This window comes from Camelus dromedarius, chromosome 3 (assembly GCF_036321535.1).
Source record: "Camelus dromedarius isolate mCamDro1 chromosome 3, mCamDro1.pat, whole genome shotgun sequence".
In the NCBI taxonomy this organism is placed as follows: domain Eukaryota; kingdom Metazoa; phylum Chordata; class Mammalia; order Artiodactyla; family Camelidae; genus Camelus; species Camelus dromedarius.
Genome location: NC_087438.1, coordinates 99,988,106 through 100,015,482, shown reverse-complemented (window position 1 = coordinate 100,015,482; position 27,377 = coordinate 99,988,106). Strand labels below are relative to the sequence as shown.

General features: G+C 47.8%; 1 protein-coding gene across 3 annotated transcripts in view; it reads right to left on the bottom strand.

The window, feature by feature from the left end:
• Window positions 1-27,377, bottom strand: part of ARHGAP26 (Rho GTPase activating protein 26) — a 414,773-nt gene that overhangs the window by 362,256 nt on the left and 25,140 nt on the right. Inside the window, exon 1 of one of the 3 annotated variants that reach the window (XM_064484408.1) lies at window positions 25,277-25,509. The exons of the other annotated variants lie outside the window; for them this stretch is intronic. The gene's annotated coding sequence lies outside the window, so the exon portion shown is untranslated. Of the gene's footprint in view, window positions 1-25,276; window positions 25,510-27,377 lie in introns of those variants that run through there. 3 annotated transcript variants of the gene reach the window in all.

Genomic DNA, 27,377 nt, shown 5'->3' with positions numbered 1-27,377 from the left:
AGGTGCCAGGCACTATGTGAGGCACTGGATATATGCACCAAGTTAATCTCCCCAATAGTCCTGAGAGGATTCTACCACCATCCTCATTTTGGAGATGAGAAGCTGGAAGCAGCTTCCAGATTTGGGTCAGCAGAGCTAGAAATGGACCCTCACATTAACCCAAGGGCCCACTCTGCTGACCTCTACATTACAAACGTCCTTCTATTATTGGTCACCCAGCTGGTGAACATGGAGGTAACGGCTGAATCCCAGGCCTTCCCGTCCATAAGCCCACGCTCTTAACCCATACTCTACAGAGTCACCTGAGCACTGTCACCAGTCACTGACCCAGTCCCCACCAATATGATAATTCTACTATTGCCATTAATAACAGAGGATATCATTTGTTGAGGGCTTGCAGTGCCAGGATAAGAAAACTTTGGCTTAGAGACGTAAATTGACTCAGGTCCCAAATATGCGGAGGAGTCAGGATTTGAGCCAGGTCCACTGGACTCCAAAGACTGAGCTCTCAATCCCGCCAGCCGAGGCCAGGTTTGTAGCCAGACCACAATCACAGACCAGGGGGTCGTGATACCAACAACCGCGGAGGCCAACTGCAGAGATGGCTGTCACAAAGTCACAGACTCTTATTCTTCAAGTCTTCTTGCTTTTCATTACACACACACACACACACACAGAAAAGCCCAGAAGCTCAGTTTCTTCCTTCACAGCAGGTTAGAAACAATCAACCCAAAGGGAGAGAGAGGCAGTCAGTGACAATCTCAGTGACTGTAGGTGAGGTGACAACTGACACGGAAAGGGGCAGAAAATGAAAAACTGAAAAAGCAGACGCAAAATTACATGGCACATGAATGAAGCACATAATGACAGGCCTGAGTCATCGAGAAAAAAATTGGTCTCTGTTTAAGCATCCTCTGTTTTTAAAAGCAGGGAAAGGCCTAACATTTCAGCCAGGTTTTGATCAAGTATTTAAAATTTTTTCAAGTCTTGGCATTTGAAATAGTAAGAGGCAGGGGTGGGCGTGTTGCTGGTGGAAACAGGCGGAGGGTAGAGGACGGCCCCCAGCGTCAGTGCTGAGAGCTACACGACGCCCAGCTACGTATGTGGCCAGGGACCCAGGGAAGTCACCGCACCCAGGGGCCTGGGCGAGGGGGTGGGCCTCCCTGTCCCTCCCAGCACTAGAATTCTGTGAGACAGAACATGATGTGGTGACCAGTCATGTGCCCTGGAGCCAGGCAATCCTGGGGTGATTCCCAGCGACCCCACTGGCAACTCATCTCTGGTTTGCTCCTGAGGATAATCTTCATATTCGACACATAGCGAAAATCACCAAAATGATGATTCAGTGACTGAACGAAACCACGCAACCCTGAATAAATTAACTTTACTGTCTCTGAACTTTGTTTTCCTGCCCTGCAAAGTGGGTGTGATAATTCCTGCATTATGGGATTGTGAGGATCAAACAAGTTAATTCTATAAAAGCACCTCATCCAGGGCTTGGATCTGAGCCTTGCTGGACTGTGACAACTGCACAGCTTGTCTTCAGTTACCCAGACATCTGACCTACAGAGCAGCCTCCATTCCCCTACAGTGATGGACAGAAAAAGCCCAAGTTCCTCAGTCTGTCAAACATACGAACTGCAATTTGAACAAATATCTACACGCTTCCTCTAAAAAAAATCCCCAAATTCAGTACTGTCTCACTGGTCATTAATACCCTTGTGAGCTCGAAAGATGTTCTAAAATCGACAAACAAAGACACGGAGCACAGCTGTAAGTTTCCCCGGGTTAACAAGCAAGTGGATAACAAAATCTAGGTCTTCTGACTCTGCTGCCTGCCCCTCCATCTCTGCTCAGCCCCTGGAAATGGAATACCCACAGGCATCCTGTGCAGAATTCCACAAATCCCAGGCCGGGTGAACTCCAGGAGCAAAAGCAACACTGTCGCGAGCAGATTTTACAACTGTGTTCTAAGCACTGATTGCATCAAGGACACCTATAAATGATGCTTTCTGGCTCACGAAAGGTTTCCTCCCCTCTCATCCAGAATCTCTGCTGGACAGAAAGACCTTCTGAGAATACTGGCTCCGAAGTACTTCTTGCTTTACCCTTCCCACTCAGTGTTGCCAATTTCACTTTTCAAAAAAAGAAAAAATGTCCTGCATGTCCCAGAAGGAATTTATCATCCCTCTAAAGAATTACAATAGAAAAATAAGAAGCCTTTGAACTTTCGGTGGCCTGTGGGCAGGGAAGAGATTACATCAAAGGCGCCGAGGCTGCTCCAGGCTGGGGTGCCAGGGCAGTCTCCAGGAAGAGGCTGCTGACCTGGGCCCCATCCTGGGCTGGGCAATGGGGAGGGACCAGCCTTCGGGGCCTCCTTCTCGGCCTCCACATTCCCATCCTCATGTCCACCATTGCAGGAGGGGCAATGAGTGAGACCCCCAGACACTCTGGCAATGGGTGGAAGAGGGCAACGAACCACCCTCTTCCTCCAGAATGACTCCTCCTTACTCAATAATGACAACAGTAGTAATAATAATCACAGTTATTATTACTAACACCAGTATGTGCTATGTGCCAGTATTGTGTGTAATGCATTGTTGCCATCGCTTTCAATATATGAGCTGATTTAAATTCTCACAACTATCCTACGAAGGAGGCCGTGTTACTATCCCCAGGATCACACAACTAGGGAACGACACCATTCACCCAGGCCCACTTCCCGAGCTCGAAGGAGACAGGAAGCCTCTTGTTCTTGTTGGAGAGACGGCAGAACACAGATCTCGCATATAGAAGACAATCAATAAATATAAATGAATTAAAAGAGCAGTTGGCCCATGCTCACATGAGTTATACCTGTAAAAGTTACCAGCCCCCTTTCTCCCTTCCCTGCCTGGAGTGGCCAAGGGCAGAAGACCCTCAATAAATATTTAACATGTGCCAGATTCTTCCTAAGTCCTAAATCACAGTTCCTGTACATCTCGCTCAAAGCCCAGCCCCTACTGTGGCACTCCTGATGCCCTACCCGTTAGTAAGGCCTCCTGGGAAGTCCTTTTCTAGTCAATGCTTAGTTCCTGGATCCCTCATGTATTATATGCTCTGAAGCCCCACAGAGACACAGCTGCTGGGACCACTTTCTGTGGGCGTCTTGACAGTTAAGCATGGTGGCAGCCGGCAGTCTCACCTCCCACCTTTGCTGGCTGTGTAATCAGCCTCCTTTTAATCCTGCCAAGCTCCGTGCTGCCTGGCACCTGAGGCCAGAAGCTGCACATGGGTAATAATTTAACAAATCACCTGTCTGGCTCTCCTGCCAGGACACCCACTCCGGAGCTTACACGGCTGCTAATGCTAGGGTTCCAGCCCTGCGGGATGTCAGATAAACGGCAGGCACCAGGGCCTCGGGGCGCACACACTTTCCAGCTCTGGCTCTGTCCTGCCAAAGAAAATCCAGGTGAGGTGTTTGCTAAGAGGGGGCCCTCAGAGACTGGGCCTCCTGCCCCACACCTACTCCTTGGGGATTTTTAAATACTCCTATTTTGCCAAATGCAGGACTAACAGAGCTCAAGAAGCAACGGCACATACTCTCAGGAACCAGGATGGCAGGGACACCCCAGGACACAACTGTAAGACACAGAGAGAGACGAAAACAAACTGCAAAGTCCACCCAAAACACTCTGAAACCTCTACAGACTTCCACAACCAAACAACCAAAAACACAAGACGCGAAACTAACTATGGTGCTAGCTCCAAAACGTGTGACTCATCCCCCGCCCGGGACCGCGGGAAGACAAGTGAACTGGTCCGCAAACCACGTGCAGTACCCCCTCATCGTGTTGGCTGTTTATCTGTAAACCGCTGAAAGAGAAGATCTGTTCAAGGCGACAAATAAGATGCCCATTTTTAAAGAGGGACAATTCTGCTGCGACAGGCCTTACAAAAGGACAAATCACTCTGCCCACTGCAGTGGCAAGGGGAAGTTAACCCAAGGAGACATTGCCTTTAAATAACCATCAGCAAGCTATAAGCTGTCACAAGCATTTACTGCTGTCAAAGACATGTGAACACGTATATTATGGCATTCACATTAAAGACAGTGGAGCACAGACTTTTAGGTTAATCTAAAAAAAGTGTTCCAAACCAGACTCAATCTGATGCCTTGAGAAGGGAAACGGGCTTTTTTTTAAACCACAATACTCGCTTATTACCAGTGCTTTGAGATTGGTTTGCCATTAACACAAGGTAACAGCAGGGTGACATGGTTTGTTCCCCCGAAAAAACAGAGCAGTGTCTAAGGTCACAGAGGCCCTCTAACCAGGCTTCAGAGTGGGCAGTGGGAGAACTGGGGCCACACTCACCACTCTGTGGCTTTACTTCTGCAGGGAGGAAGGGGAGCCGCATGGCGAGTGGGGACTTCCATCAGGTACCCAAGCAGCCAGCATCTTCTATCTGCTATCATTTACCGTTTTAAAGGCACCAGGCAGAAGCCACGGCCCCACGTACCCCAGCTTTCTCTGCAGGTCAGTGCCCTTATCTGACAGAGTTAAATGCTTGGGTATTTAGCACAAGCTTCAGAGCCAGGTGGCCCAGGGTCTAATCCCTGCTCCACCTTCAGCAGCTGCATGACGCTGGCCAAGTCACTTTGTAAGTTTCCTCAGCAGTAAAAAGGCAACAGTGAGACCACCTGCCTCATAAGGTTGTTGAGAGGAATAAACGACAAAGTGTATTGGAAATGCTTAGCACAGGGCCTGTCTCAGGAAGCACACCTGGTGAATGACAGCTGCTGTTATCAACAGCAGTAACATTTCCATAAACTGGGGCTCACCTGTGACCAGGACAATAAAGGTGCTTCAACTACTCAGTCATTGAGCAAATATTTACTGACGGCTCCCACAAGTGCCAGGCACCGTGCGAGAGGTCAGAGATCCAACAGTGAAGAGGGCGGGCTCAAACTTCAACAATTCCAGTCTGCTGGGGAGACGTGCACGAAACCAACATAGTGGCCGGGGTTCCAGATTAAAAAAACAAAACGAAACAAAATACACAACAGAAGAGTACAAATGCCTGTTCATAATTTAGAATGGATTTTAATTGTGACGTGGGTCAAAAAATCTATATATCAAGAATTATGTGATACTTGTTCCTTAAATGGGAATTACACTAAGTTTCAGCCGCTTTTGCCAACACACCCGCAGAGAGTTAATGTTCAACAGTGGGCTAAAGTTCAGCACCAACTGGAGGAGCCGCCAGATCAGTCTACACCAGAAAGAAGACAGCCAGCCCCTTCGGAGATGAACGGAGTCCAGCGTGTATGTCACCAGAAAACGCACAATCACAAGACTAAAGACGCATGGATATCCAGCTGGCTGCATTTATTAACTGTGGGGATGAGTCATCAGGCAACTCTCTAGGCAAATGTAAGTTAAGACTAAACTGGCTTACTGTTGACAATTCATGAAACAGTGCAACAGAAAGATGAAGAGCAAGCCAACGCTAAGCAACAGGTAAGAAGGCGAAGAAAACGAACGAGCAAAGACCTCTCCAAGATAACCGTGACCAGCTGAGAAGTCAATTCCATTACTTCCTTAAACCCCATGATGACACTCTTAGAAGAAATTCCTTACAGGGAATGAAGTTTGTTCAGCAGATCAATAGGGTATCACCTCCAACTTATGTGCCTCAAAGGGTTGGGTCAGAAACCACTTTATGGTCAACATAAAAGCTCATATGAATTCATCAATGCAGGTCAAAAACCCCTTTATCTAGATCTAAGTCAACTGATAATCAGCTGAGTACCAGTCAGCAAAGGACAAAGATGAAAAAATATTACACATAAAGGAACCCTATTTCCTAAACAAGATTTTAAGGAAACATGGCTTCTTAATAAAAGCTCCTCCATAGCACAGAGCTGGCATTGGAAATTGACTCACCAGATGGAGAAGGTTATCTAGACCAGTGCTTCTCAAGTCTTAGTGTTTATACAAATTACCTGGGTATCTTATTAAACTGCCAATTCCATTCCACAGGTACCAGGTGGGGCCCAAGATTCTGCATGTGTAACAAATTCCCAGATGCTGCAGATGCTAGGGGTCCACAAACCACACTGAGAGGTGAGGTCCAGCAATGAACATGCCCCTTGCTGTCCGGGGTTACAGATGGCTCAGAGAGTAGAGAGGAAGCCAAGAACTCCACTACCAGAATGATGCATGTGTGTACCTGCAGACATGGGCACATACGTGCAAAATTTCAAAATTCTACTCCAGGCAGTGAAGGCGCCTCCCCATCTCTGTGAGGTGGCCCCTGGATCCCCAGAAAGGAACCTCTGCCTTAGGAGCCTGAGGGTCACTGATACCAACACCAGGCAAGCTGGGGGTGGGGTGGAGGGATGTAACCCCTTTACCACCTTGGCCCACGTGGGAGCAATTCCTGCTGTCTTCCCTTGGTCCAAGGTAACATAGATAAGATGCTTTAAAGATGATAGATAATAAATAGGAAATTTTTAAAAAGAATATCAGGGAGCTCCCTAATCTGTCTCCAAGATACAGCTGACTCATTTCCAGCTTGAGTTCCACCTCAAGGAGCCCTCCCTTCTGGTGTTCTCACCACTTTGTGGCATTGCCTTCCCAGGTCATTCCATTTCTAGTCAAGACCCAGGAGCAGCAGGCTGTCCTGAAATCTCAGTTTGCTCACCTGTGAAATGCAGTTAGGAACAGACACCACTTCATAGCATTCTGGGGAAGAACAAGAAAGTGTATCCAAGATGTGCCTGGCACACGGCAATTCCTTTAAAAAATGCTTCCTTACTACTGTGTCTTTATTATTATAGCCTTTATGGACATGCAGAGATCAAGATCCATTCACATGACAAGATTTCTTTCTTTCCTAAGAAGAAGAGCTTAACTGCTATGCTGTGGCTTGGGGCAAAAGCCAGCTCCCATCATCCCGCTCCTGCACAGATACACACAGCCACACGACCGTCTGAGAACCATGCTGGTGGCTGCTGCTGCCACTCACAAACCCTGTGGTTGTCTTTTCTGCTACTTTTTTTTTTTTTTACAGTGGCCAAGTGCACTGTGATTGTCTCTTAACAACCCCTGTGGCCAGGCAGGTTTCTATACCAGTGGATCTAAGATCGTACCCAAAGCCTTCAGCTCCGGGCTGGCATCATTCAATACGATCCTTAGTTTTCATTACAGCATCTTGAACTAACAAGGCCAAACCCAAACACGAAATGGCTGTTCAGAGGAAAGAGAGCTGTAGTGCTAGGAAACCCTTAATAATTTGTGATATAAATTGATCCTGCAACCTTCTGTCCACAGACCTCAAGAACTCTTAACATGAAGATTTTGCCAGTTTGCACAACAATCCTAAGGCCCCTGAGGTTGGTAAGGACTGGATTCTCAATTCTGGGGTCTCCCAGAGCTCTTTAAGCTCCAGTGTTCCTCAGTGCAATGTCCAAGAATCACCTGCTTGTGTAACCTAAATCCTCATGAAAATACCTGTGCCTGGGTTCCATTCCAACCGCTACGTCAGAATTTCTGGGGACAGAAACTGCAATTTTTAATAAATCATCCCCAGAAAGTTCCAATGCACACTAATTTTTTAAACCAAGCTAAGACCTACCCCCCAAGGGAAAAAGGGGTAGGAAATACAAGTAAACACACTCAAAATTTTGCCTACTGCCTCAAGGGATTCACAGACCTCCTGAGTCTTCTCAGGCTCATGGGTAAAAATTCCTGGTCTACACATCACAGTCACGTTCCCCAACTACAGTCATTCACACAGACACCACCTTCACTTTCTTTCTCCAAATCCATATCATTTAAAATTTTTAAATAAACTCACTTATACGTACATGCCTTATGAAAAGAAATGCTGTATGTAATAGCTGTGAAACTGTGGGTTTGATCCTTAGGTTTAAGCTTTCCAAATAAAAAATATGATTATCAATACAAAAAAGTTTGATATTGTATATCCTAAAACCATCTCCCATATCACCTAACTGACATAAGTACTACTCCACTTCAAGAAACAGTTTAGTGTCATCTACTGGGGCATTTTATGAGGCACCGATGGCCTGTGACATGAGGGGCTGTCTATTCTGGCAAACCCCAGATGATACTTAGAGCCGGCTAGGGGAGAAAGAGAGGGGGCTTTCCTTCCAGCCAGAAGGCCAGGAGATATGACATGCTTGGGGTCATTGACCTGTTCATATGCCCTTTCTGTGACTTGCCTGTCCCCATCAGTGAGGTGAGACACGCCCAGCCCAGTCCCAGCTCTGCCTCCTCACCACAGGGACAGACATGGGCATCTGAGCTAGCTGGGCCCATCTGCATCTCTTCAGGGAATTTGTAATTAGGGCACAGAGGAGCCAGTTCACTGATGCTGAACAATCAAACCAAGGAGTGTTTCAGAACTGGGCTGGGGCAGCCCCGTTCTCCCCTGTGTGCACGCTGAGTGGAGAAAGACAGTCTGTGGAGGCAAATGAGAGGAGACACAAGCAGCCTCAGAGGGAAAGTACAACGCAACCCAGCTCCAGACTTCCCAGTTCCTGGATCCCGGCCAGGTGCACTTCCTGCCCCCGGGGTCCATGGGACATCCCTGCATCCCAGCAACAAATTCCTCCTCTTGGCTTCAGCTGGTTTAAGCTCCTTGCCCCCAAATCACCACTAAACTGAGAGTCCCTGTGCTGCACAGCCCAGGCTCAGATGAGCAGGTGGAGATGAAGGAAGGCCAAGGGCCAAGAGCCAAGAGCCAGAGCCAGGGAGGACGCTCTTCCAGACACACCCAGAGAGAGGACGAGGCTGGAAGCTTATCACAGGGACACAGAAGGGGGATTCTAATGGCATCCCCTCCACATCATTCCAGGTGAGAGGTGACCCAAGTAGGAGCTGACACAGGTGCATGGAGCTCTTCCCCCATCCATGGTGGACAATGAATTAGAAAGATGACAAACACAGCTGACATTTACCGAGCGCTGGCATATGAGCTAGGCTCTCACAATTATGATCTCATTTATTCTTCCTGAGAGCCCACAGAAGATGGTAATGTCATTCTCCCAGCTTTATACATGAGGAAACTGAGACTCAGAAAAATTAAGTGACTGCTCAGGTGATAACGCTAATGAATAGAAGATCCCAACCACAGTGTCTGAGCACTTACCCATCATGCTATGTCGCTTTATGAAATGATATTAAAGGACAGTACAGAGACGCCAGGGACCGTGAGTGTCTGCGTGGCAGCATAAGGTTCAGCCACCAAAGGATGCTCCCTCCAGCAGCCCTGCCTCCCGAGCCAGTCCCTGACCCCAGCCAGCAATGCCACACCTGTGGGCACAGCGCCAAGGAAGTAAGAGGGTACAAAGGTAAGAAGCTGGAAGAGGGGTGCCACCTGGCTGGGACGTGGTTCAGCTGGCCCGAACAAGGTCCAGTGGAGCCCAGGTCACTGATACACAGTTAGAGTGATTTTTTTTTTTTTTTGACATTAACTGGTACCTGGCATCTCCTTTGTGGTACCACAAGGAGTGGAAGGGAAGATACATTCCCAGGTAAGGCAGATCTAAGCAAACCTGCCCAAGAGCTGTGCTGTCAGAACTCCTAACAAATACTGGGGCAGGAATCACTTTCCTGGGTTTGGGGCTGGATGATGTGCTAGGGGGGAGAAGGTAGAACCTTAATCCTTGACCCCAGAGCCTGTTCTGATACCCCTATTATTCATATCTCATTCCTAAACCCTGGAGCCCAGAGCAGGCAACTAACCTGTCACAGTTTACAAATCAGTTACAACTAAAGCGCTGATTCCCCCAAACTCCAAGTATATCCCAAGTCTGGTCAGGAATTTTAAACAAGGCACCTGAACTTTGCAATGCTTGTGCAGCTAGTTTTCCTATGACAACAGTGCTGACACATCCACTTCTCCCCATCTTTACAGTTCGACAAGGCAATTTGACAAGGCTTGGGTGTAGTGACTGTTCTGGGCAAGGCACTGAGCCAAGGACAGAAGTCACGCCAAGCTGTCCTCACCGTCTCACGAGAGGTGAGTGCTACAGACGGCTGCCAGGGTTTGGGGATGCAGCCTATGGTCGGGGAACCAGAGTAACAAAGATGCTGGCTTGGGTGGAACCCGACCCAAGATCCAATGCCACCCACAGACCACCTAAGATCCCCTGAGCCTTCATCATGTGTCCATCAGAAAAACCCACCTTACAAACCAAGGCTTTCAAGGCACCCGCCCCTCAGCATCTTACCCCCTGTATGTCTGAGTCTTCCTCACTTGGCTCCTTGCTTCCTTCTCTTACCCTCAGAGGGAGACGGTCCCCCCAAGTGCTGCCCAAACTCCTTGCTACAGACTGCATGTTTGTTTCCCTGCCAAAATTCACATATTGAAACCGCACCTCCCAAGGTGATGGTTTTAGGAGGCAGGGACTACAAGAGGTAACTAGGATTAGATGAGGTCATGAGGGTGGAGCCCCCATGATGGGATTAGCACCCTTCAAGAGTCATAAGAGAGCCTGCTGTCTCCCTCTGCTCCCTGCCAAGTGGGGATACAACAGGAAGTCAACAGTCTGTGACCCGGAAGAGGATCCCCCCAAGAACAGACTGTACTGGCACTCTCAGCTTGGACTTCCGGCCCCCAGAGCTGTGAGAAATGAATCTCTGTGGTTAGTACCACCCAGCCTATGGTAACTTGTCATAGCAGCCCGGATGCACTAAGCCACCCCTTCTCTCTCCCTTCGCTGCAGCAGTAACTCTGCGAAGGTGGCACTCACTTCTCCCCCTTGCCAACTCCACTCCCGCTTTTCTAGCCACCTGCCGAGCTCTGTCACCTGAGTGCTGTGCTGGCACTGCCATCCTCTCCCTCCCCTCCCACCTGTTTCTCCACCAGAGTTCCTTATTTCTGGCACAAGGAAGAGAACTAACATTTCCTGAACCTCCAGCACTTGCCAGGCACCGTCCTGGGTGCTCTTCGCACTCCCGCATCTAAAAGAATCACTAGTCTCCGGTGCGCAAGATGCAAAAGCCCATTGTGGCCTATGTCTCCAGCTGCTGATCAGTGATCACAGCCTGTCAATGTTCCCTCTCGTCTCACTGTCCAGACCGCTTCTCCCCACCCTGTGAGTGTCTCCTAGCAGCCTCCCCACCCCAGTCCTGCCATTGTGCACACCATGTTAGACACCATCTTCTTGGAACACAGCACTCACGCCATCACTCATGTGCTCGGGGCCTTCTAGGGTGCACCCCCTTTTCCTCCACACCAACCCCAAATGCCTTGCCTGGCCCTGGAGGTCTGCCACAACCTGGCTCTCACATACCTTCCAACTTACCGCCCACTGCTTCCCCGCCAGCCTGCAGGGCTCCAGCCAAACCTTGTGACTCCCGTCCCCAAAGCCGGGCTGTGCTTTCCAAGCCTGTGCACACAGTTCCCCCCATCAAGTGTGCCTTTTCCTCCCATTTCTTCAGACTCAGCTTCGCTTTCTCCCAGGCCTGGTGCAGGCACGGCACCTCCCAGAAGATGCGCTTGCTTAATCCCCTGTGGAGAACGGCTTTGTCCTCACGTGAACTCAGGTGTTCCTGATGTACACCCCTGATTGCATTACTGAACTGCGTTCTCATCTGTGAGACCGGATGTGCCTTAGGAGCAGGGACTGAACAGGATTTATCTCTGAAGCCCCCACTGTACCTAACACAGCTCTTTTCACCAAAACAATATCCATTTATTCATTCAACACATATTTACCCAGTGTCTACGGTGCACCAAGGTGCTACAGGGTACTCGGTATACAACAATGAACAAAAAAGACGTTCCTACTCTTATGGGCTTCCCATTTAGTGAAGAGACAAGCTTTAATCAGTCCTTACCTAGATGAGTACGCAGTCAGCAACAGCTCTGTGCCGCAGAAGGCAAGAACCAGGGTCCTGCAGAAGCACAGAGGGGCCAGGAAAGCCAGTCCGAGGCCATGAGTATAAAGGATGAGTGGTAAGAAAGGGAAGCGGCAGAAGTGCTCCAGGTCTAGGCCATGGCCTGTGCAGAGGCCCTGTGGTAGGTGAGAGCAGAGGGTCACAGAGATCGGAGAATGCAAAGGAAGCAGGGAAAGGATGCAATGTGACTGAGACATCTCAATAAATGTGCGGAGTGAATGTAAATATATGACCTTCACCTAATCAGCATACTTTTTTTTTGGTCAATAAAACCAACCAACCTTAGCTCTACAGCAGAAGACCAAATATTCAAAAAAAAAAAATACTTCTTTTCCATTTGCAAGAAATTTCCTCTTTAAGTGTGAGTATAAGTGTTATTCTCAAAGATTCAAGTTCTCCTAGCTAGATATGGAAAAGCAAGCAAGGCTGGAACCTGGTAAAAATCACGTAACTCCGTTAAGTAACACGATGCTGTATTATCACGATGCTGTATTATTCTTAATGAGAAGCTGGCCACCGGGCTGGGGAAACAAACAGCCTGTCACTCACCCTGCACTGATGATAAGGGCAGAGGCTAACAACTGGCTGACAACTGTTGAGCATTAAGGGTGACACATGCATTTTCTCATTTGGTCTTCACAACATCCCGTGAAGCTGGTACTAATATCACTCCCATTTTACAGATAAGAAAACTATAGCTCAGAGAGATTAACTGGTCCAAGGTCACACAGGTGATGAACAGTAGAGCCAGGATCAGTGGGACTCAGAGCCTCTCCCTCAACCCCTGCTACACTGCCCCGCAAGCTGGTTGTCATGTCAGCACTTCCGGAACTGTATTTTCTTTTCTGAACCTTCCCCCATATTTAAGCTACAAAACACTGACAATGCAAACGAAGACAAATAATTTCTGGAGGAATGCAGTGAAACTTCTGGTGTCGGCTCCCCTTCCTGTTCCAGGTCTCCCTCAAAACACCCCAACTCTTCCTCCAATTTTAATAAAGAAAAGGTTTCCAGTTCATTGCGATACTTAATATCCTGAGAGAACAGGAATTGGAAACCAATGAATCTTCTCAGGCTACATCTCAGCCAAAGTCAACACTCTCCAAACCCCTCTTGTAGGCAGCCGCTGTTTACAGTACACAGAACCGGAAGGAGAGGGGTTCAGATTACTGGAAAGCTCTAGCCACGGTTTTCCCAACTCTTGACAAAGTTCTGAGTCTCGTCCGGAGGACAGTTATCATGTGTTCCCTGTCAACAAAGCCTTCCCGAAACTTTCTCCTCCTCTCTTTCAAATCCTGTCTGAAGTAGCCAGGACACAGGGTGAACAGTTTACCTACCTGTGGTGGAGAAAACTGCCCACCTACTCGAGGCCTGGCCGACCCTCCTGAGGAGGGAGGGTGGGGGCCCAAGTCACCAGCAAGACCTTATTCATCAGTAACCGTGGCCACCACAGAGCCAACGCCCAAGCCTGGAGCTGGCTTGCCTTCTGATCCTAACTAATCCCCTCAAAGACCCATCTGAGCAACTCAATTTGAGTTGTGCGAATGTATTTTAGAACTGCATTCCAGAGCCACACTGTCATGGGCAGAACTGTGTTCCCCACCCTGCAAATTCGTAAATGGAAGTCCTAACCCTGAACACAGAATGGGACTGTATTTGGAGATAGGGCCCCTACAGAAGTCACGAAGGTAAAATGAGATCATGTGGGTGGGCCCTAGTCCAGTACCACTGTGTCCTTATCGGAAGATGTTAGGATTTAAGCAGTTAAGAGGGAAGACCATGTCAAGACCCAAAGAGAAGATGGCCATCCACAAGCCAAGGAAAGAGAAGAAGAAACCAACCCTGCCCACTTTGATCTGACACCGAGCCTCTAGAACTGTGAAGAAAATAACTTTCAATCAGTGGTACTTGGTTACCGCAGCCCCAGCCAATTATTAAGCATACTGTTCACGGTGCTCAAACTCCAAGTCGCTGCCTGTCACCCTCTCTTGGCAGGGCACAGGCAGGCTGGTTTCACCTCTAAAGCACTCAGCCACTGGGCACATACAGCAGGGCCCCTGGGCACATAAGTCACAATCAGACAGTCCACTGAGCGCTCGAGTCAGTGGACACTTGCCATTAGAACTGGGGACCCAGGACAAAATTATATTTGTGTGATTAATTACAAAGGTGATAAAGAGAATTTTTCTTTTTGGAAATTTATAGACATCAAAGGCAGTCAAACCCCTCCACGGACAGGCGCCAAGACCCAGCACCCAGACCTCTGTTTGAGACCAACCACACTAAGGTAGGTTTTTCCCGTATGCAGTAATGAAGAATCTTGTTAAACAGATCCTGACAGCACACTGCAGGGGGAGGATTTCTGCCCAAACCCTCACTCTACAGGAAGAGAGCAGACGGCACTGGGGCAGAAATCAGGGGAAAGGGGAGCCTTTCTCGGTTAACAAAAGAGCCAAAGATCCCTTCCCAAAAAACGTCACCCAGGGCATGAGAACCTCAACTCTTCAGGGCAGGTGGTGATGAGTAAGCTGATTTCCGGAGGGACCAGGAGTTTTTAGAGTCCTACGATTAGGTGAGGAGGCTCCAAGAGGCTGTGGGGCTTCCAGAATTACTTAAAAACTAGGAAATGAGAGACTATTGGAGTGGGGCGCTGCGGAAGCTAAGGCAGGCTGGAGTGTGGTCAAAGGGCTCAGAGCCTGGTACTGTTCTGGGTGCCCGCGCACCACAGTGAAACAGCTGGCATTTTTGAGGCAACTGCAAGAACACTTTCACAGCAGCTCAGTGAAACCTCCCAGTGGAAGTATCACTACTCACCCACTTCCCCATTCAACACACGAAAACAAGGCCAGATTATAAACTCTGCGAAAGCATGAGGTTTTTTTTTTTTCCTGTTTTGTTCATTAGTACATCCCGAGAGCCTAGAACAGTGGCTGGCATGTAGTTGGCACACACTGTTTATTGGCTGAATAAATGAAAAAAGAGGTTACTTTTCAATGTCACAGAACGAGCGGGCCCGGGGTTTGAACCCATGCTGTCGGCACGAGATCCCACACTCTCAGCCTCGGCCATGACACACAGGGTGGAGGAAACGTGCTGAACAGCTGGGGAAGGCGCCTGGGGCGGAGACAGCTTGGTCCACTGCATCGTTCAGTGCCTGTACCTTCTGCTCCTCAGCACAGGCGATGTCGCTGCGCACCCAGAGTACAAAGCAAAGTTCATCAGGGGGTCAAGGTCCACAGATGATCGGAAAAGGGGCAGCCAAGAATGTGCCCGTCCCTCATACCTGGGACACTCCCTGAGGCCTCACACACCAACCTGTGCTGTATCCAGTGCCTCACTCTAGGGTGGGATGGGGAGCTGGGGTGGGGGGCGGGGCATTACTGGCAGGGGGAGATTTACTCATCTGACTCTTACAGGAATCTGCCGAACAGAGCTGGTACAATCTGCGACACAACTTCCCCAAGCGTGGTGAGCACACGACTCTGCAGTATACAAAATCAGCCTCCGTGGCATATAAATAAACAGCAGAGCTGATACATTGATCTCTAAGGTTACTTTGTATTTTGACCAAAGTATACTGGTGCTTTATTTATGGCCAAATTATAAAATGCCCTTTTAAAACAAAGAGTGACTTTTCAAAAAGAACAAATACTCTCATTTAAATAGACATATTAGATAAACAATCAAAGAGGCGTTGCGTTGATGTGACAGAAATTCATAATGGAAGTACTGGAACGACTGAAGTTTGGGAAATATGGTTTCCTGGAACTTCGGAAGTTTTCTGTGTCAAATGTTCCCAACCCTGTACCTCACACATCCACCCGGATATGCTGCAGCTCAAAAGGAAGAGAATTTACAGAGACTAAAGTTTTAAATTTTCCATCAAAATCCTTTAAGAAGTGACCACACATAAGAGAGACGCAGTGACAGAGAGATTAAGAGAGAGACACAAAGACAGAAAAAGAGAGAGGGCGCACAGACACAGACACAAAGGCATGTTCATTAAGATACTATGAAGCTGACCGCAGGGCTTGACCTGGGGCTCAGGTCCTCCCTGTGGCCTGGAGAGCGCTGTGACACAGAGCTCCCTTTGATACTCCCCTCAGTTCCACACCGATCCTTTCAGCTATTATTTTATGGCATGGGAGCTGAGCTCAGCCCTGTCCGAAGAACCGCACTGAGGTCTCTGGGACCCGTTCCAACAACAACACACAATGAGGCCTTCTCTCTCTGATAAAGCCAGGAACCCCTCCCTCTGCGATCTGCTCCCCTGCTCCTCCCAGACAAAAGTGAAGTCCCACTTTGAGATGAATTCAGCTGGCCACATGCGGCCTCCTCCTCCTCACCTTCCCTGGCTGGGATGGTCAAGTTTCAGGTTGGTGGTGGGTCTGAGGTCAAGCTGAGCTCCAGGACAGAGCCCATGAGTCTGATTAGCTCCAGGGGAGAGAAGAACGCCTTCAAGGCCATGGAAGGAAAAGCCTAGAGGGAAGCAGCAGTACCACAACCTGCTGCAATCCGGCGTGGGCCCCACGAGGGCAGGGGTTGTCCGACTCACGCCGCGTTCCCAGAGCCAAACACAGTGTCTGGCGCTCAGGGGGCGCAAGGTAAATAAGTATTAAATGAATCGATGAATGAATGAGTGAGCTGCATGAGTGAATGAGTGAGGAAACGGATGGATGGATGGATGGGAGGAGCACATGAAGAAGCACGACTGTAAGATTGTTTTCTCCCTTTCTGCTTGAGAACTAGCAACTGTATAAATAGGAGACCCCAAAGGACTAGTTTTCCCTTCTCACAGTCACCCCTAGCAGGTGGTGGGTTAACAGCAGGACCTTTGACCCCCGAACCATCTGGGCTCACAGCAGAATGAAGCTAATTGAGTGCAACCTTGACTTTCTCCAGGACGTGCTCAGACACCCCAATCTGTGCCTTGATCTCTGGACCAAAGGAGAGAGGAGCGATTTTGAGACTGATAATTAGACTGATGGACTCAACCCCTCCTTCTGAAAAGTTCAAAGTCCTTCATATCCTGGCTTCTCTTGAGGGACTTTAATTTAGAGTATTTTTTTTTTTAACTTTTCCTCTTTCTCTCTTTGCTTATCTGAATTTTCTAACCATTCTACAATGAATGTAGATTATAGGAGTTATAAAAATGTCTAACTAACACAGACTGATGAAATATACAAATAAGACCATTCAAAAAGGACGCTGAATGTGTATATTTTATAGAGATTCATTTTAATGTTTCTACATTGCAAAATGTAACACTGCCATTTCATGCAATTACACTCAACTAAGTCCTTTGAAAGGCAAATTGTAAATATCTGATAAAAGTCAAAGCTCATGACTTAAAATCAGAACACCCAGTTCAAGATTTTGTAATGTAGAAACATTAAAATGAATCTCTATAAAATATGCATGTTCAGTGTCCTTTTTGAGGTCAGACAGGCACTTACCTTATAAAAGAGACAACTAACTGATGGGCGGGGTGCCAGAGAATTAGACAAATTCAAGGACACAAGCTTAATAAGTAACGTGCCTTATATGGATAAAACGTATGTTCTGAGTTCCTCCACAGTAAGAAACACTGCTCGGCAACTGTTTCCTGGGGTAGAAATCTCCAGAAGCTAATAGGGGCCAGAGTACCCTCCACAGTGACAGAAAAGCTTGCCTTTCTTAGAGAGGGTGGTTGGTCTATTCTGGAGCCCAACCCTGGCCCCAAACAGATGGACCATGCTCAAAGCAGCTCGGCCACCAGCTAAGAAGGGCCTCCAGTTCTGCCCAGTCCTTTGGCCCCATTGTCAATGGCAAACCTGTTCCACAGAATGGTAACAGGCAGCTGGGCTAGCAATAAGAAGACCTAATTTCTAGGTCCCATTCCAGCCAGACCTATCCCACTCAAGCACTGCATGCCTTGGTCACTCCATTTTACCAGAAGTTAGTAACATCAGCCCTATCTCTCAGGTGGTTGAGCACAAAAACTAAGGCAAGTGTTAAATTGGAAGGTGGAAGAAAGGGGGAAAAAAACGGGAGAAATTACCTAAGAACCACTAAGCAAAATCTGACATGAGTTAGACGGATGGGATTTCATTGCCTCAAACTATGGCTGAAGTTTAACAAGCAGGCAAGACATTCAGCTGTTGTTCAGTCCAGATGCCACCTAAAATACAAATCCCTAAACTTAAAAATAGACAAAAAAAATGGATAAAACTTTGCCATTTCTCATTTTCTGTCCACCTTCTTCCTCACCAGGAAATGGCAAAGCATTTAAACTATGACGGGTAAGAACTGCCTGAAAATAACAGATAAAAAGCCCCCAGTTTCCAAGGGCAGGCGAAGGGGAAGGCACTTGCACGGGGCCCAGCACAACCCTCTGTCCCGCAGCCGCCCAGGAACACCCGGGCAGGCGCTCACATCCTGTCCTCGGCCCCAGGAGCTGGGGTTGCAACTCGGGTGCAAACTTGCACATTCTGGGGATGCATCAACAAAAGGGGCGAGGAGGGCAGCCAGGGCTGAATCAATAGAGCTGTCTGTGGACAGAGGGGCAGCAAATAGAGTGTGTCCGACACACCAGAGCCCTGCAGGCTGCCTCGGGGACAACCTGCTAAATCAGCAACCTTTCCACACACAAGACCCCTGCAGTGAAAGGGAACCAGCGCTGGGCCTCTGCAAATGAGACTGGGGTTAGAAACTGCTGAACTGAGGGGCTTGGGTTTCTCGGAGAACAGGCTGGGTCTGAATCCTGCCTCTGCGCCTCTCACCCAGTGGCAAGTTGAGGGAACAAGTACTAAACCTTCCTGACCTGGAGGTGCTTCACACGAAAATGGAAAAAAATGGAATAACCGCCCCTCTCTAACACAGTTGTCCCCACAGTCAAATTACACCAGGCCTGAAGGCACGAAGCACAGTGTTCAGCTCAATGCGTTTCCCTCTTAGTTAATTTCACACACAGCGCCAACACTATTGATATTAAGTGGAGAAAGTGGTTGTGTGTACTTCAGGATTATGCTTCAGAAAAATTCCACTCCACAACCCCAAGCTAGAGAACAGACACTCCAGAGCAAGCCTGGGGGCTCCCCGCACCCTCAGGACCCAGGGCTGCTGTTCTGGACCACAGCCCTCACCACAGTACTGCTTCTGCAGGGCCTCCAGCCTCAGCAGAATCTCCAAAGAAAACAACCTCTTACCCTTAAGAGAATCAACTGTCACTTTGCTCCAAACATGCATACAAAATCCGACCTGAGCTCGGTCGGGCTTCCTTACACTAACAGAGTGCCTGAAGACGGCGTACTTTACAGATTCAGATGTCTAAGGAAGGAGTGGGGACGTGCTCGGGATAGTCCTTTCTTGGTTTCACTAATCTTTTATTTTGGTCTCACCTAGGCATCAGTCTAGTTACCCACAATCCACAATTATATAAGAAAATGAGGAAGGAAGCAAAACACAGAGGCCACCACACATGCCAACAGCCTCCTTCCCAAAACCTTCCCCAGAAGAGTGGTTCCCAGATTCGGGGATTTCAACAGCTGACTTAAACTAAACACAGAGGCACATGAACGTGCATGCATGTGTGTGCACACACAACATTTGTGGTTGCCAACATTTTATTACTCCGAGCACAAGCATTAAAAAAAAAAAAAACTTATCACTATCACTGAATATAAAAAGAACAGTCTTAACTATTCAAAAATAATAAGAAAAATACACTCAGAATAAGACATATAAATTCAGCTTTATGAAAAACCCATTATGTTGTCTGTATTTTTCTCAGCAAAAACTGTGGGACTCGGCATTTGAGAACTGATGCTCCAGTGCAGACACCGCTAGTTTACTGTAAAGGACCATCACTGCGGGGAGATAAAAGCTATTCCAATACCTCTGTCCAAAAACAGCAAAGGGAAGAGAAGCCTTTTGCCCACGCTGCTGAATACGAAAAGAGAAGCAGCGTTAGCTTTCGTGGACGCCAGGAGCTTTCTGGCTAACCACTCACTCCAGCTGCTGCTCCTCACTCTCCCGGTTTATAACCTGTCCAGCTCACCTTGCTGGGTTCTGGCACTTTACCCCAGGTCACTACTGCCTTGCTGGCTAACCCAAACCTCATTCCCACTTTTAAGCCTTCATGTAAACCCCCTTTTCACTCTCCTTCCTCAACAATCTGCTCAAGTTAAGGAGAAATTTCCCACATGACCCAGCAACTCCACTTCCAGTTACCTACCTAAGAGACATGAAAACATGCGCCCACCCAAAAACTTGCAGAGAATGTGTGGAGTAGCAATATCCGTTATAATAATAGCCCAAAACCAGAAATGACCCAAATATCTATGAAAGTGAATGGAAAAACAAAATGCAGTGTCCACCTGTAGCACAGAATGACACATGGTAACGCATGGATGAACCTGAAAAATAGTGTGTGCGGTGGACAGAAACCAGACACAAAGGACCACATACTATATGACTCCATCTCTATGAAAACGTCCAGAAAAGGCCGGCATACAGAAAACAGATCAGTGGTTGCCTAAATCAGTGAGTTTCTCCTCGGTGAGTGAGCAAGAGAGTGAGTAGGAGAGTAGGGGAGTGAAGGAATGAAAACCAATTTGCAGAAGCCTCTCTGGTAACCTGACCCAGTTCCACGAATTTCATCCACTCCTGTCAGCCTCAGCAAGTTGTGTGTGATAGCTACGTTACGGTGAGTGTGTTTATATGTGTGTGTGTGTATGTTTATGTGTGTACGTATATGTGTGTAACTATCATTTAATTCTTTGGATTAGGTGGAACTATATGAAAGTGTCATTTGTGAAGGTCAAAAATGGTTGGTAAGATATTGGTAATTTCACGTGATTCAACTACACATGCCAGTTTTGATGCAAAGGAGACAAGACAGAACAGAGGCTTTTAAGGCAGACCAACCTGCGTGAGGCTCCAGGCTCCAGCCCATATTCTAAGCTCCAGTTTCCTCAGGTGGCTCCTCCAGTTGCCTAGGCTCCTGCTCACGGGGCTGCTGTGAGGATCCCTGTGACCACGCATGGAAAACCCCTAGCAGTCCTGAGGCAAAGTCATCAGGGAAGTGCTCGGTAAATTACAACAGTCATTGGGACATGCTGGTCCTATCTCCCCATGAAACTACACATTCCTCAGTAATCAAGGACCACGATTTTTATTTCTTTTGTATTCGTGGGTTCCCTAGACCTGCAGACAAAGGATGCTCATTGCTGGAGTCCTTCCCAGGGGAAGGCTTTCAATGGCTCCTGAAGCCTGAGAATACAGTTCCCGAGATGCCCCTGGAGCCCCTGACTGTGGACCCCCAACTCCTCAAAGGTGAACCCCAAACATCGCTGCAGGACTCTTATGATTCCATTTCCAACATCCTCCTCACCACAAGCTCAGTGATACCATGAAGCAGAGGAATTGCTGTCAGAGAGGTTTCCTTCTGGCTTATTTCTCAGCAAAGATGTTGGGCTGCTACGCAGCCAGCGTTTTAGTGGCTGATGGGGCTATTCGGGAAAGGACAGGTTTCCACTGGCAACAACAAAGGATGGGGAGTATGGGGTAGAAGCAAATGAGGTCAGATCCCAACATCCTATTTAAAATTCCTCATTTGCAGGGATCAGAAAGATAGCCAAAGCTTCCAAACAAGGCAAATAGTGGCATTAAATTAGGGTTGCCAGATTTCAGAGATAAAAATACAAGACAATCAGTTAAATTCGAGGTAAACAACAAATATCTGGGGATTGACTGACACTACCAAATTTTCATTGTTTATCTGAAATTCAAGTTTAACTGAGCATCCAGAATTTTATCTGGTGACTCTATATTGAAGTGGTACCGCCTAACTATTTTATTTTCCTAACATAAGACAATATATATCTTCAGTTCAACTGACTACCCTTTAACCACAGAAAGACTTTGCAGGCCAGAAAAATAAGGTTTCCAAATTTAGTGCGAGTCCGTATATGAAGCTGGAATAAGGGGTCTATACCAGCCACCATTCACTGAGCTTGTAACCAGCACAATGCTAAGCACTTTACGTGCACTATTGGCTCATCAAATCCTCAAAGTAGCCCTATGTGGTAGGCCCGTGTACTATTATCTCTATTTTACAAGTGAGGAAACTGAGGCTTATGGAAGGTGAAATCAAACTCAAGTTTGGGCAACCCAATTTGAAGCTAAAAATTAAATCTAGGGGTCTCTCCCCAGAGTCCCAGACTCCATCTACAACCTGTTCAGGTGTCCCTGAGCTAATTCCACATTTCCAGTGTTCTCAGGTAAGTGAATTATATTTCTGTTGAAAAATCTTTTTCCAGTATCTACTTCTCCAGCAACAAAACTGAGCAACTTCAATCCACAAAATACTCGAGAGTCACTTCAGTTGATGATTATAATTGTTTTTTCTTGCTTTCATTCTGCTGCCATCTCTCAGCCATTTCACTTCTTGTGAGCCTTTCTGCTAAAATGCAGGACGTAAAAAACAAAAGGTGACCAAATCTTAACCGAGTTCAATCCTTCTAACTGGGTACAGCTGTTAAAGGGTGCTCTGAAAATAAGACTAGAATCAAAACGAAGTTTGAAAAACGTCAACCTCAACACATCCATTTATCTCCTTCATCCCCAGTGATAATGGAGCTGGGCTACAACTGAGAAAATTGTAGCCATTACTGTAACAGAGAAAAAAATTCCCTGGACATTTGTCGTAAACAAATGGCTCATTCATATAGAAAGGACCACAGAACAGTTTTTCTTATCTCAATGCTCACAGCCTCGGGAGCTGCCAGGGATTTAAGAGGGAACAGCTCTTCTTTGATATTCCTCTTTTCAGCCCAGTTTTCACCCACTTTCTCCAAGGTGACTGAATCTGACCCACGCCTACTCACCAGACAGAAGGCAAACGCTCATATGGACACTCTAACCAATGGCTGACATCGCAGACGAGCGTGGATGGCATGGATTTAATTCATTTTTAAAGTACGCAAGGTTTCTCTGAGAGATGTGGGCAACTCTGATCACCAGAGTTCAGGACAAAGCCTTTTCACCCTTACTGCCTGTAAGGAAAACAGCTGGGTATGGGTGACATTCTTCAGACACAAGAGTAGCCAAAAGCAGGGGGAATTCTTCATCGTATTTGCCTTTAGGAGGCAATATATCTCCTTGGTAACAGTTCTAAAAAAGAAAATGGGAAAAAAAAAAAAAAACCCTCTACTAAATCTTACACCTTAGCAGGCAGCCTAGAAGATATGCCTGTGATTCAGGCCAGGTACCCATTCCTATTTCTCAAAGGGATGCTTGGATTTTTGGGTTTGTTTTGTTTGTTTGCTTTTATCAAAAAGGAGCATCTAACATCCTTCCAAGCGGATCGCATGGCTCTCCTTATCTATAAAATGGAGACGGTGGCAGTGGCGACGGCACCACTACCTTGTAAGGTTGTTCTGAGGATTCAGTGAGTGTGCACCATATTGCAAAAGGTCTGCCACACTGGGCGTCCCCGAGAGATGTGACTGACGACTGTCACTCTTCCCCAGCACAGCACCAGGAGCATGGGTGTTAACTCGGAGACGACAGGAGGTAGAACGGGGTGATGTGTAAAACACAATTCAGAGGTTCCTGTGGGAATTTCACAGCTTAAGACCAAAGAAAAGAATCAAATCTGTGTCCAGAAAGCAGTTTTAAAAACAAAGAAAAAGCAATTAGCCCTGTGCCCCAACCAACCAAACCACACAATTAAAGGTGCCTCAAGCACAGGAAACAGCACACACAGTGAGCTGATGACTGAACTGTGTGCACAAACACACACACCCCACCCAGAGCCCATCCGTGCCTGATGTTCCTCATCAAGAAGGATTGGGAGCCACAGGATGGGGAGGTCTGGACACGTGCTTGGACTGGAACACAAAATGAGCCTGGCCTCATCTCCATCTCTCTCTGCCACCGCCCCCGCTTCCCTCCCGCCCTGATGCCAAGACCCTCCAGCCTGCAGACAGACGCCATGCACCCAGGAGGTTCAAAGCACACGTGAGCCCTGGAAACACGCTGCTGGGTTCCCGAGAAAAGCTGTGGAAAGCCGGGAAATCACTGCACTAACACCACAAGCAGGTCTGCCAATGAAACACAAAGAACAGGATGAGACAAGAAAAAGAGCTTGGCCTTCCGAAGGCAGTTTAGTGGAAGAGAAGCCCAGAATAAAGAGGTGGGGGAGGGAGGGAGATGCCAGTGAGTCATGAACAACAGACTTGAATAAGCTGCTGTCTCTATGGTCCTCCCCAGCTCAGCACCCCAACCTTTAAGTTAGGACATATGTATTCATCACTCATCCACTTAGTCTGAGTATTTTATAGTTATTTATTCTGCACTCAGTGCTTTCTGGATCACCATGCCAGACAATGGGAAGGTAAGCATGGCTCCTCTCAGAGCTCAAGTTCAAGGATAAGAGGAGGGTTGAACAATGTACCACCTGGAGGTTTGCCCCAGTAGATGAGCCGTTTCATTTAACAATATGCATCCCACTGCATTGGCCAGTGAGTCAAGCAGGGGAACGAGCAGCCATGAAGCCAATGACAGTGATGCTCCCGGAGCATGTCACTCCCCATGGCTCCTGGAGCAAAGCCTATGCAGGAATTCACAGGCACAAATACTCTCAGCCTCAAAGCATCACTGGCAGAACCGCTGAAAGATGGGGGGGGGGGGTGGAGTAGCCCACCATATTGCAAATTAGTAAGTTTCTCCTTATCACCATCTGTGCAGCAGCTATTATGTGCCAGTCACTGGGCAGACAACTGAGGCTACAGTCCCAGACCCTGTCCTCATGGAGCTTGGAACCTAAGTGCGCTTTTCAGTCTCAGTCGTAGTAAGTTATGAGAAGGATCAAAGATACAGAGGATAAATTACCAAAGGAGGGGGAAACATAAAAACAGGCCTCTAGAAACCCCAGAGTCATTACTCAGGATAGCATTCACTGCTGTAAGGGCTGTGACACAGCAGGAAAGGTGACCACATTACTGAGGTCTCTTAGGTTTGCCGCAGAGCCCACTCAGGGCATGCCTGCAAGGCATTCCAGTCTGGGAAAGAACAGCCTCATCTCAGCAGGGCCGCTGGCAGGCCCAGGGAGCTGCCCAAGGGCTGCTGGGCTGCAAGGAGACACCCCCCCCCCTCAACCACATACAGGGCAGCGCAGCCCAGAAGACGAAGAGGCCTGGGGCCATCCGACCTGGACTCTTTTCCCAGCTCAGCCCCATGTGCTACAGCCCTCTGCTCGGCAACTCCTTTGTTTGGGGGTATAGTTTCTGCATTTATAAAACTGCAAGAACAGTAGGAAAAAGAGAAGCATGGGGGCAGAGAGGGGCAGATGACTGTTTCACCAAGTGCATACTCACAAACAGCCCCCAAAGCAGGCTTTAGAAGACAGGATTTGGTTCATGGTGGAAACTCTTAGCTCTTCCCCTTCCTCCTTCATACTACGAAGTACACTTTCACCATCACCATCCTGCCAGGCAGAGTGTTTTGAAAGGCAGCTCTTGGGCAATCTACAACTTCCTAATATGATGCACGATGCTGGAACTGAGCAGACAGTTGGAACCTAATATCCAGCATTTCACAAGCTAAGCCCCTTACTTCCCTGCTACTGACCCCAGCTAGAGACCAGAGAGGCCTGGCAACGGCAGAAGAGGCAAAAGCCGAAGGTCACTAAATGGGGAAGCCCGGGGCAGCTTCCAGATGAAATAGCACTTGAGCTGAGATCTGAAGGAGAAATAGGGGAAGGGAGGCAGAGGAGCACAGCACCAGAGAGAACCATATGCTAAAGTACTGTGATGAGAGGCACATGAGCATCAAACAGAGCACAAAAGAGGCCCCGTAGCTGAAAATGCAAAGATGGTGCAAGATGAAACCAGAAAGGCAGATGGGCCAGGCCAAGAGGTGGGGATGCACTGTGGGCCACTGAAGGGTTTTAAGCAGTATGGTGACATGATCAGATTGTCACTCTGAAAAGACCATTCTGGCAACAGTGGTAGCCACAAGCTAAACAGTGAGTCCTGGTGGCAAATACTAGCAGGGATGAAATGGGGACAAGTGTCTGAGACACTAAGAAAGAGAAAGGCTGGGGCAGAGAGGAAAGGAAGAAAGTTCAGGCAAAGGGAGATCCAGGTCTTTCGCCTGCAACTCAACAGCATCCCCTGGGAGCTTGGGAGAAACGCAGAGTTCCCAGTTCCACCTCAGAGCCTGATTTAACGAGGCCCTCAGGCGACTGGGAAAGTTTGAGAAGCACTGCTCCAGCCCAGAGTGGGAACTAGTCATTGGAGATCATCAGTGGTGTACACTGAAGTCTTGCATTCTTAAACTCAACTTTTAAACAGTCTGTAACAATGCTGCAAAACCCAATACCTCCCTTAAAGTTTAAGTAAAATGCGATCACAGATGAGGCTTGCTGTGAAAGAACTCTCTTCCCCAACTAGACAGCAGAGGAGATCAGCTTCTATCTGCTCCTGGATTGCACTAAATCCGCACATATAGCAACCGCATAGGGTGACAGCAGCTATGACACAAAGAAGCATCCTTTATCCGTCCCCAGAAGGATCCGCTATCTCCTAAACAGAATCCAAGTCTCTGCCAAAGCTTCCAGAAGCATCCATGAGTCAGTCCCCTTTGAGAGACAGCCTCTCAACACTCACACAACTATTCATCTTGCTACCCACTTAAAAAATGAACGGAGCCACCTGCAACACTCATCAGTCTTGCAGGTCACAATTCTAATTATAAAAACCCTTGTTGGCTCAATCGCTGCTTTTCTGTGACGCCTGAAGTAAGTCCTTTAATCATTACGTGTCCCAGCTTTTCGCTGACTGCAAAACAGGAGCCCTAGCATTTATCCCACAAAGTATGCTTTAGGGATTAGGGAAATGATGCTTCCAACACTCTGAGATGTGCATCTGTGCTATTTAGTTCATAAAGCTTTGATTATGTCACTCTGCTACTCGAAAAACTTACAGTGGCTTCCCAGTACCCACTGAATGAAGACAGTCTCTTCACTACGGCACCCGAGCCTTCTACAATCTAATCCCCCAGATCCTGGCATGCTTATTTCACAGACACTCCAGCCAACCCAGACCAGTCACAGTTCTTGAGCAAATCAGGCCTTTTCGGTCTTCACTTTAGCTAGTGAGATTCCCAGTGGAACTGGAACCCCGTTGCCAATCCCTCTCTAAGTCCACACCCATTGTGTATTGATACCCAAAGTATAAGTAGGCATTTGCCGAAAGGGGGTTGGGAAGGCACCCAGGATACCAGGTAAAAGGACAAGAGATATTCAGTGGGCTGAACCCATCATTCATTGGAGAAACCAAAATAAATTCAGAAGGACCAAAACACAGAGCACAGACACAAAGGCAATGGAGGAACAGGTAGGGACCAGAGTACACGGGGCTAACAAAGCACTATCAAGGCATCTGGACTTTATCCTAAAAGGGCCAGTGGAAAGGT